The sequence below is a fragment of the Callospermophilus lateralis genome, chromosome 18 (genome assembly GCF_048772815.1).
Source record: "Callospermophilus lateralis isolate mCalLat2 chromosome 18, mCalLat2.hap1, whole genome shotgun sequence".
NCBI lineage: Eukaryota > Metazoa > Chordata > Mammalia > Rodentia > Sciuridae > Callospermophilus > Callospermophilus lateralis.
The window spans coordinates 18,920,331-18,931,088 of record NC_135322.1 but is presented as its reverse complement, the minus strand read 5'-3'; the positions used below and the strand labels follow the sequence as shown (position 1 = coordinate 18,931,088).

General features: G+C 53.0%; 1 protein-coding gene across 1 annotated transcript in view; it reads left to right on the top strand.

Moving 5' to 3' along the window:
* The first annotated feature begins 664 nt into the window (after positions 1–664).
* The window catches only part of Chst8 (carbohydrate sulfotransferase 8), a 115,971-nt gene continuing 105,877 nt past the window's right edge, over positions 665–10,758 (top strand). Inside the window, exon 1 of the mRNA XM_076838854.2 lies at positions 665–986. The gene's annotated coding sequence lies outside the window, so the exon portion shown is untranslated. The remainder of the gene's footprint in view (positions 987–10,758) is intronic.

Sequence of the window (10,758 nt, the reverse complement as noted above, 5' to 3'; positions counted from 1 at the left end):
GACTGGACAGGGACTTTCAAGGATGAAGCCTGCAAGGGAGAACTTGGGTTACTGGGCATCTTTAGCAGAATCTAGAACCCCAAGGATTTGGGAATCCAGAGGCCTTGACCAAATTCCATAAGACTGTAGCCTAGGAAGTTCTTCAAATCTTCCTCATTATCCATCCGATGGCTTTGACAGGCCCTGCGCCTCTGGGTCCAGAGTACACGACTCTGCCCAGCTGTGTCAAGGCCTGCCTAGTGGAGCCTTGTCCTTTTCCCAGGTCAGCACAGTGGCAGCACTAACGCAGCGGAGAAGCGCTCTGGCTGGAGTGGAGCCAAGAGCCAGACAAGAGTGCAAGCTCTCAGAGATTCGGGAGACCCGCACAGCCCTGGCCATGGCTGCCCCACCCCCGCGGCTGCCGGACCGCACCCAGCGGCGGCTCCTTAGGAGCGCGCGGCCAGCGGGGCCGCGGGAACAGCAGAGCGCGCGTGGGCGCTGCGCCCGTGAGCTCCCAGGAGGGCCGGGCGATCGCGGGAGAGATCCCTTCCCGGCCCGGCCACCGCCGTCGCCTCCACCACCGCGGGGCGGGGCCCGGGCCGGGGGCGGGGCGCCGGGCGGGCGCGGCGCTATTTCCAGCCTCGCCGGAGGCTTCGCTCGCACTTCGCTGGGAGCCTTCCCGGCGCGTGAGCAGGATCCGGTGTCGCTGCGGGAAGGAGGGAAGACAAGGCGGTGGCGGCGGAGGCGGGGGACGGACCCGGGCTAGGGGCCGAGGAGGAACGCGCCCTACCGTGCCCTCTCTCTCCCACGCGCTCTGATCGCAGTCCTCACAAAGCTCGCCCGCCGACCGCCCCAGGTTCCGCACAGAGCGAGAGAAGGCATCGGGCCCGAGCTGGGGCGGAGGTTCTCCCAGCCGCCTGGGCGCCCCGAGCGGAGGATTTGCCCGCCGCCTAGGACCGCGCCCGTACTAGAGGAACGCGCGGCCTCGGGAGCTCCGGCTGCGCCAGGTGAGTGGCTGTACCCTTACCCCACCCGGTTCCCGCCCTACACTGGCTGCTGGCCCGAAGGGATGCAGCGAGGGTTCCTGCGCCGTCCGGCGACTGCACTGCGCGCCAACCTGGTGACCCGACGTGGATAGGAATCCAAAGTCGTGGGTGCTAATGGGCTGTGCAGGGCTCGGGTCTGACTGCACTTTGGGGACTAGCCCCAGTAGCGGGAACTTTAATTAGACTTTCGCTCCTTGAATTTCACTCGCCGCCGCGCGTCTGTGATCTGCCTTCCCTCTGGCTTGCGCGGTCTCTGCGGACCCTCCGCTCCTCCTCCCAGCCCTGGGTGGCGCACAGAGGCAGCGTCGGGCCCCTAGCTGCGAGCGCAGAGGGCCGGGTTGGAGCGCCCAAGGCCCCGGGGCTTTCCCGTGCGCTGGGACTCAGGGGCGCGTGATGGTGGCCAGAGGCAAAGGGGGAAAGTTGTGGAGGCCTTGGCTTCCCCTACCAAGTGGCGAAAGGTACCCTCGCGCGCCATCGCGCGCCTCCCAACCCCGCGACTCTCCAGGGCATCGGCCTGTTTTATGTTCCCGGAGACTGTGTGCGCGTCAGTGTCCCAGAGTGCGGGAGTCCGAGCCTCGGGCAGCTTAGGTAGGCGGTGAAACAATCCGTTTTGCGGCGGGACCCAGCGGAGCTCTGGCGGCTACTGCAACTCTAGCTGCGAAGCAGGCTGCTTCTCTGCACAGAAGATCTGGCCTCGCCCGAGGCCGGCCGGGCTGGGCGAAGGTGCGGTTCGCGGGTTTTGGCAGTTCAGTGTTGGCTTTTGGGCATGAAGTGACCTCTGTCCCTTTAACGGCGCAGGACTCTCGCCACCATAACTTTCGTAGTACACCTTGTGTCTGGGCCCGGAGACCCCGACCCGGAACTGGCGCAGCACCTGCGCAGCGCCACTAGTTGCCTGGCTGTCAGTACCAATCCAGAAGTAGGGGTCAATCCCGCATCCCTCTCAGGTGTCAGAGTGGATTCCTGTATCTCTGAATTGCCTCCCAGCTGGACCCTGAGCGGTGATTGGCTCTGCTAAGGGAAACGAGCTGCCAGAACTCAGGATCTGCCTGGCAGAGCACGTGGGAGAGGCCGTTCGTGCAAGGACACAGCAGCTCTAGAGTGGATGGGAGGGGTAATGGGGTAAGAGGCAGATTATATTAACTTCTTCCCCATCCCCCAGTTGCTCATAGGCTACGCTACATATGGCCAATTTCTTTAGGTTCACTTCCCAATTCACCTTGACCTTACCCAGGCTTTTCCTAATTAGGTCTTGCCCTGGATCTGGAGTGTTAGAGCCCTCTTTATGATCTGGCTGACCCTGTTCTTGTCCCAAAGGCAAGACAGGCCACAGGAAAGAGTGACACTGGTCCCCATAGGGGATCCTTTTTAAATCAAGGCATCCCACCATCTATGGCCAGACAGGACCTGGGGACCCCTTGTGGGAGCAGAAGCATTCCCACTTGCCTTCAACAGATTAGCCTCTTGTGAAGTGACACAGGAGGAATAGCATTCAGACCCTGAAGAGACTGAGCTGCCATTGGGATAACCAATAATTATCATTTGAACGCAGAAAACCTCAAAGTCTGATTCCATCTCATTGCCTGATACAGTCGCCTGGGACAGGCAGATGGTAAAACTTATTTATTTATTTACCAGGAGTCAAACTCTGCAAGAGTGAATTATGTTCCTGGGGTATTGATTTTTTAAAAGACCCCAAATTAAAAAGTCAAGGCTTTCTTAAAGCAAGGTCAAGGATTAATTATTTATAGAGAGACATCAATCAGCAGGGAGGGGGGCGTTCATTTATAAATTGCCTGAGAGTGCAAAATAAGATCTGCTTTTCCCTGGCTCCAGTCGGGAGAGGAAAGCTGGCTTGTTTGACCTCCTGTGCTTGGCAAAGAATTGCTGGTCTGTGACAAGAAGAGGATGCTCTGTAACTCATTCTGCTTTTTGAGATGCTTTTTTTTTCATCTTGTAGTTGGAATATCACTTGGGAAATTTCATGCATATTTGCTGTGTTTCCGTAATGAACATTTACTGATTACAGAGTATCAAGGGAATTTCATTTTTAAAACATTTATTCAAATATCTGTTTATGTAAGCTAAGTCTGGGAAAGTTCAGTAACTACTTTTTTGCCGTATGGTTGTTGGGCAAAAGTGTGTCTGGCAGGCTCATCTCAGAATTTGCCTTCCTTTCACTTATAAGAAGAGTCAGATTTTCCTGATTGGAAACATCGCACAGTCGGCTTCCCTGTTCTCTTTACTCTGAGTTTGTGCCAGTGGCTGCCTGATAGGCTTTTTGTGGTTTGATTGATCAAAGAGGGTGGGTGCTCGGAGCTTTTATTGTTTGCTAGTGCATCTGGTGAGTGGAACTGGCTTGCTGGTGGGGGCGGGTGGGGAAGATGTGGTTCCAGTTGACTTCCCAGCGCTCCTTCCCCTGTCTGCCTTAGAGTGTGAGACCTCTGCCTTAACACTGCCTGCTGCTTCCAGCTTGGAAAAATCTCACCTCTCTGATTTACCTTGTATGACAGCTATATAGGAGAATTACGGGGCAGAGGAGGAAACTAGAGGCAGGAAAATGGACAGAGGATCATGGAAGCTCCTGAATGAAGCGATCATGGCAATTAGAGTCAGAGTACGCTGTGACAAACAAGTGACCACACTTTCAGCTAATCAGAAGATAATGAGTTATAAAAGGGGATTGATATATTGTTGGCTTGAAGAGGTCAATGTGGCCCTGACGAGGAACAACATAAAACAAATAACAAAAGGTCAAGGATGATTTCTGGATGTATAAAGGGCATCCCGGAGCCTCAGGAAGTTTGCTGCAGGGGCAGGCTGCATTGGTGACAATGTGGTGACAGTAGGCTTCCTGGTGCTTTGGAGTCACTCTCAGGATTTATCTGACTCCACAGCAGCTGTGTCCCCTCCCTCGTAGGAAAAGGTTGCCCAAAGGCAAGGATACCCAGGGGCTCAGACAACCTGGGGACAGCTACATTAGCTCAGGTGGCAGAGGCAGCGGTCGTCATCGGCTCATTTCTTATCAGCTGAAGAATGTGTGACCCTCTGGTCGGTAAATCACTGTGGCAGAAGATGAAACTTACAAATTGGTCGTGGAAAAAAAAAAGTTGTGACTTTTACCCTGTACAAAACTACCTGTCATTTGTGATCTGGCACTCTAGCTATATCTGCTGGACTTGTTCCTGGGTGGTTAGAAATTTGAAAGCGCAGCTGCGGCTACCAAGAGACTGGGGAAGGCTATGTCTGGGTGGGCTGACTCTAAGAAATAGCACTACCTTCAAAACCATCTTTTGGGAAGTCATAGAATGTCTGTCTACATGCAGGCTGGCCATCCTGGGTCTCTCCCCACTTGGAATGTCATGCATTTCTAGGAAATTAGAGCTCTCTGGGGCTGGTGACTGAGGATAAGGCACCCTTTTCCTGCAAACCATGGTCAGAACTGGCCCTGGAAGTGACATTTATTTGAACTAAATTGGAATTGTCAACACTGAAACCTGGAGCCAAATGACTCTCCATGCCATACTCCCAGGGCCAGCCCTGTTGTCATTCTCTATTCTGCCATCAATTAATATTTATGGAGCATGTATTAGGCGCCCATCACTGTGCCAGGCCCTGGAGACACAGCGGATATAAAAATAAGGGTGAGCAAAATAAGGGTGGTCCCTGCCCTTGTGGGGTTTGTAGATCTAGTGGGACAGAGATTTCCCCATCATTCATTTATCACTCACTAGCTCTTTCTCTGCCGAAGACATTAATGAAAACAATAATCGATGCATGTGTGATTCTAAGCTTGACAAAGATAAAAGGGAATGTCCAGGTTGTTGCAAGACCTAAGAACTAGACTGAGGGGTTGGGAGGACTGAGGAGGTGGTGCTGGCTTTTCAGCTGAGATCTGATGAAGTTGTTGGTAGGAGGCGGGAAGGATGGAGTCGGAAAAGAGAGCTCTGGGCACTGACAAGAGTTTGACAGAGGTCCCTATCAAGGGAATGTCTGAGAAAGCCTGGAGCTCCATGCAGGAGCAGTGGGAAGGCCCTTGTGGCAGGCAAGACAAAGGAAGGGGAAAAGAGGCATTTGCAAACCTGGCCATGTGGGGCCTTGGAGGCCGGGTGCATTGGGATTGGGGATTTTATTCTACAAATTGCTGCAGAGTAGGGGAGACCAGTGAGGAGGCAGATTGTGGGGAAGGATGACCATGACCCCAAAGAAGAGTGGAGGCACAAATCCCACAGGCACTGGAGCTGGGTGAGGTGCTGGAGAGAGCTGGTAGGTGATTGGGGTGTGACCTGTGGGACACTAGTGGGAATGGCTGGTTTCTTGAGGCAGCGCTCCACTGGGGTGCAAAGCTCCTCTCCTGTCCCGGTGGGTTCTGTCCTCCCAGGACTGGGCGATCAGGTGGCTGGTTGTGCCGTCCTGCCTCTGCCTCCACCCTGCCCCAGTTCACCTCCTTCTGGCTATCCTCAAAGCCTTTGCCACCTCCTCTCTGTACTCACTATTTCAGCACCAGCATGCATGTCTCGGTCGCTCAGTGAGTGACAACCCGTGCCTGGTCTCTGTAGTGGAGACAGCTGCTGGAGACCAGGGTGTGGGTCTTTCCTTCCTTTTATTCTTACCTCCCTGCTGGACCAACTTACTCAGCACTCACCTCCCCCTGAGGAGTGGAGCGAGGCTGCTACCCTCTGCCTGCTCTACTTTGGCCCTGGCCCTGATGCCCGCCTTCCTCTGGAGTCGCCTGCCCTCAGGCCTGCTGGCCAGAGGTGGCCCTGGCCTATGCTTTATCCACTTAGCTTTCTGGTCCCCTAGCAGGACCTTCACCTGCCACCCACTTGATCTGTACTGACATCTGTCTGATGCTTGCCCCAGAAAGAACTCTCTTGCACCCTTCCCTCCTCCTAGACAGCTCCTCTTATGGAGTTGGTCTGTGCCAGCTTCTCTCCTCTTGAGGGCTCCTGCCCAAGGCTTCCCAGCGCCCTCTGAGCTGGTGAGTTTCCTGTAGCTGGCTGCAGTTTTGCTCAGGCCCCGGGGTCCCCAGAGCCTTCAACTGGTTCTCCCAGGCTCTGGAGTGCTGGGGTACAGGGAGCAGGCCTGTGAGTCACCCTGCTTCCCGTGGTGCCCACGCTGCTGGCCGTGGGCCCTGAGCTGGGTGGCTGCCGAGCTGCAGGCATCAACCCAGGTTGCTGTCACCTTGTCCTCTCTCTGCCTGGGCCTAAGCCAGCTGCTCCCTGGCTGGGCCAGTCTTGGGGATGGGAGTGATAAGAGGACCTTGGGAGGCACAGATTCAGGGGATGGTTCCCTTGGCCTCTCTGAGGCTGATTCTTTCAGTCCTTGGGCTCTTTGCCCGGGGGGCGGTTCTCCTCCGTTCTGGCTTCCTGGGCTGGCCTGCCCTCTCATCTGTTCCGACTGCTGCTCTTGGGCCACGAGTCATGCCCAGATGCTTATCAGTGGGGAGGTAACTCAGGAGAGCCCCAGTGCCATCAGTCCCTAGCCTGGGCACAGACTGACTCATGCTTGGCAGATAAGTCATCTCCAGCTTTGAGGCTGCCTCTTTTGGGGGGCTGACTCATCTCTCTGGACAAGACTCATCCACCCAGGCTTGTGAGCACCGAGACCCCTCTCAGTCTTGGGTGGGGTGTGGTGGCTGGCTTCCTGTGCCTCGGGCTGGGGGCTGGGGGGACAGTGCCTGAGGGAGCATCCAGGTACCCAGAAAATGCTGACTATAGTCCTCCATGTGCAGAACACTGTTCCTGGCCCTGAGGAAGCTGTGTGGACACCAGCCCACTACGATGCTAATGCAAATGCCACTCTGTCCAGCGGTACTGGCCATGAGAGGTGCCACCCAGAGAAAGTCCTCAGCTTTTGCTTGTTGGAAGGTGGGGAGAACTCAACTACGCAGTCTGTCTACACTGAGCCAGAGCCTGACGTGTGCAGTCTTTGCTAACTAAAGTAGTGTGATTCAGGCTCTCTGTCCACACTGGTTCAGTCTAGGGCGTGAGCTCTAGAAACTTCCATTTAATCTCTGTCTGCCCCTCTCTCTGAAGGATCTTTGTACAAGATTTAGAGCTCTTAAACTCTTTCTAGCTTTAGTCACTTTCCCTGTAACTAAGCCCTTCTCAGGTACCAGTTTCCCCTCAGACGTTGGCCTGTTCTAGCAGGTCTCCTCTTCCAGAGTCTGGGTGATTAAGCTTAATGTGCAATGTGGTCTGTCTACACTGGCTGAGCCAATGCACAAAGCAAGCACTCTTTCTGTCTACACTGGCTGAGCCCCTAATTCATGATACAGGCCCATTTACGATTCTTATAGTCTGTCTACACTGGCCAAGCCAGTGCATTATTAGAGCCATTCTATCCAAACTGGTTGAGTGAGCTCAGCATGTGATGCAGGTAGTCTGTCTATACTAGTTGAACCCAGGAGTGGGGGGGGGTGGTGGTTGTGCAGCCAGTGTGGCTCACTGAGGCCATTGTTCTGTGTTCCCTTGGTCACTTTTGCCCTTTGTGCGTGGGTCTCTTTTCCGGGAATACCCTTCCTTGTCCTTTTCCCCTGAGCACATCTGGTTCTAATTTGAGATCTACTTCCCCTTGACAGTTCTCAAGTCTTCGATGTGGCTTTGTGATCTCACCTGGATGTTCCCTCCCGGTTGCCTCTGCTGGTGCAGAAGCTGTCTGCTGTCAGTGGTCATCCCCACCCCCCATCCCCTGTGGCGGCCCCTCACACGCCCTTTTCTCAGGAAAGTCACTGAGCGTGGATGACTGCTTGGTGCATGGTAAATTACATTTCTCTGGTTGGCCCATTTTGCTGTTTCCTGCTTAGATTTTTGGGTCTCATGAGGTTTGGCTTCATCTGCAAATTTAATTTCATGACCATTCATCCCCGTGAAAGCACAGTCTATGCCTATTATTTAAGTCTTCTCAATTCCCTTTTCCATGAATTAAAATGTCAATGGATAGCCATGGCAACCACCTACACCGTGCTCTGCTCCAGGCAGCCACCTCTGGTTTGTGACTGAAGCCAGCACCTGGAGTCAGACTGCCCGGGTTCAAGTCCCAGCTTTACCACTTGGTCCTCGTGTGGCCTAGGGACTGTTTCTTCACGTCTAAAATGGAAATAACAGTGGAACCCACTTCCCGGAGCCAGTGTACCCAGCTGTCATCCCACCGTAAATGATCATTATCCCCTGTGTTGGGTCCCTCCGCCAAGGCTCAGTCCCTTTCCATCTTGGGTACCAGGAAGCATATTGGTCAGGAGTCTAAATTGGTGATGTCACAATGGTTTATGGGGTGTGTGGCCACATTGGCTAGTGTCCCCTCGAGTTCTTCTTTTTCTGAGTAGTTTCCTGATGATACCTTTCCCTGTAGAGAGGCATTCCCTGCAGTTCATTTTTAAGCTTTTTATTCCAAGTATCGTGTGCATACAGAACAGACGGCAGGTCACATGTGTACAATGCAAGTAATATCTGTCGACCTAACACGCCTAGATCCCAGCAGGGGAGCAGGAATCAGGACATGACAGGCACCCCAGAACCCTCTTGTGACCTGTCCTAGTCACTTCCTCTCCACCCCTTGCTTCTAAAGGTATAGATTAGTGTTCCTTGATTTTAAACATTGTAAGAATGGAGTTACATGATATGTACGCTCTTCTGTCGGCATCAGCATCGCGTTTGTGACACTCCTCTCCAATGTGCTTCACTGCAGTTTGTTAGTTCTTATTACCCTATAGGATTCCTACTTTCATTTGGATGAGTGTCTCCCAAAGGTGTGTTTAAGGCTTGGTCCCCAGGATGGTGCTACAGGGAGGTGCTGTTGAGCTTTAAGAGGTGGGGGCTCTTTAGGTCACTGGAGGGAATGCCCCAAAAGGGATTATAGGAACCTGCTGGTCCTCTCTCTCTTCTTTCTGGATTGTGATGTGAGTGGTTTGTTTTAATACATGCCATCGGGAGCCCTCAGCAGAGGCCCAAAGCAATGGGGCCATCCCAACTTGGATTGAAACCTCTAGAATCTTGAGCTGAATAAGTCATTTTCTCTTTATAAGTGAATTGCCTTAGATACTTTGTTATAGCAACAGTAAGCTGACTGATACAATTCCATTGTTTGGATATAACCTAATTTATTTTCAATTCTCCTGTTGATTGACATTCTGGTGTTTTAGAGTTTTTGGCTCTTAGAACAGTGTTGCTACAGACATTCTTGCATGTGTTTCTTGGATACATATACACATTTCTGATAAGCATGGACTTAAAAGAGAATTGCTAGGTCTCAGGGTACACGTCTTTTTGTGGGAACCATCAAACAGTTTTCTAGAACAGTTGTAGATATTTAGCCTTCTCTTCAGTTATGCCTGAGAGGTCCAGTTGCTCCAGTCCTTTCCAACACTTCGTGGTGTTGGTCTTTTTCATTTTAGCCATTCTAAGAACATCACACTATGGTTTTAACATCATTTCTCAGATGATTAATGCAGCTTATTTTTTGCCAAGGATATTTTGAACATGAAAACCTTATTCGACAAATCTGAAAATTCACTTCCATCCATCCCCAAATTGTAGGGTCCTTAAATGTCTAGGGGTGCTTGTGATTCCTTTTGCTGAGTGAGTTTGAATTTACCATGCTGGAAGGCAGGGGATGAAGTAGACAGAGGTTTCTTGGCGCAAGACTGGGAAACCAGTCACCTGCCCCAGAATCACCTGGGGCGCTGGTCAGAGCTGGTCTCACTCAGCCCCAGAATCACTAGAGTTTTGATCCCTTAGTCTCTCTGGGACTTGTCTCTATCAGATGCCGTGAGTCTTGAGACCACCCTGTGGGTGTGTTCACTGCTGAGTGAACATAGTCCTGGCAGAGAGTGGGCCCCATGAAAACCCACTGGATGGAGGCCCACAAGGATGGAGTTCTGCCTGCTGGCCTCCTCGGCCTCTTCCACCCCAGCCTCACTTGATGGGGATTTGTTAGTAAACTGGGTTACCATGGAGGGGGCTCTGTGAGTCAGTTCTCCGTCCCTAAAGGGTCTTATGAGCTGGAGCCTGTTGCTCTCAACAAGCTTCCCCTCCCCAGAGCTGCCCACTGAGCAGCAGCCACACCCCCAGCATGCTCGCCCACCCACCCCCGTGCTCCAGGAACTGAACATTTAAGAGCATCTCTTAGGTGACTTCTCCACTGGGTGTGCCTGAGGTTGGGTCCCTCTGCAGAAGCCTGGAAGCTCCCTGTGAATGCAGCACCCCATCCCTGTGCCACACACCTCCTCAGCTTTTTCAGTACCACCTTTTCATAGCTGACATACTCCCCAGTCCAATGGAGGCAAAAGGCCATACTGTCCCCACTCACTCTTGTCCATAATAAAACCCTCCTTTTATTTGATTGTGATGGGTCCCCTTTTCTCCTCTAGTTGAACAGAATTACTTGGAAAGCAGCATGGTTGGGGGATGAGAGCTCTGGGTTCGAGTCCTTGGGTTCAGGTGGACAGTTCTGTCCTTTAGGTGGTTTGGAGACCTGGGCCAGGAGGCAGATCCATACAGAACTCTGATGCAACTGTGGGAAGAGGGGGTTGGCTGAGGTCTCTGAAGTTGGGGACAGGGGGCCAGGGAATCTGGCTGGGGCATATGGAGGAGGGAAGCCTGGGCTGACCTCCTGAAGGCCACACCTCATGGGCTGCTCAGTATGAGCCCTGCCCTGGAGGGTCAGCAGCACAGGGAGTCCACAGGGAAGGAAGGATGCTGAGCTCCCAGGAGGTGGTGGTCTTGTTAACCTG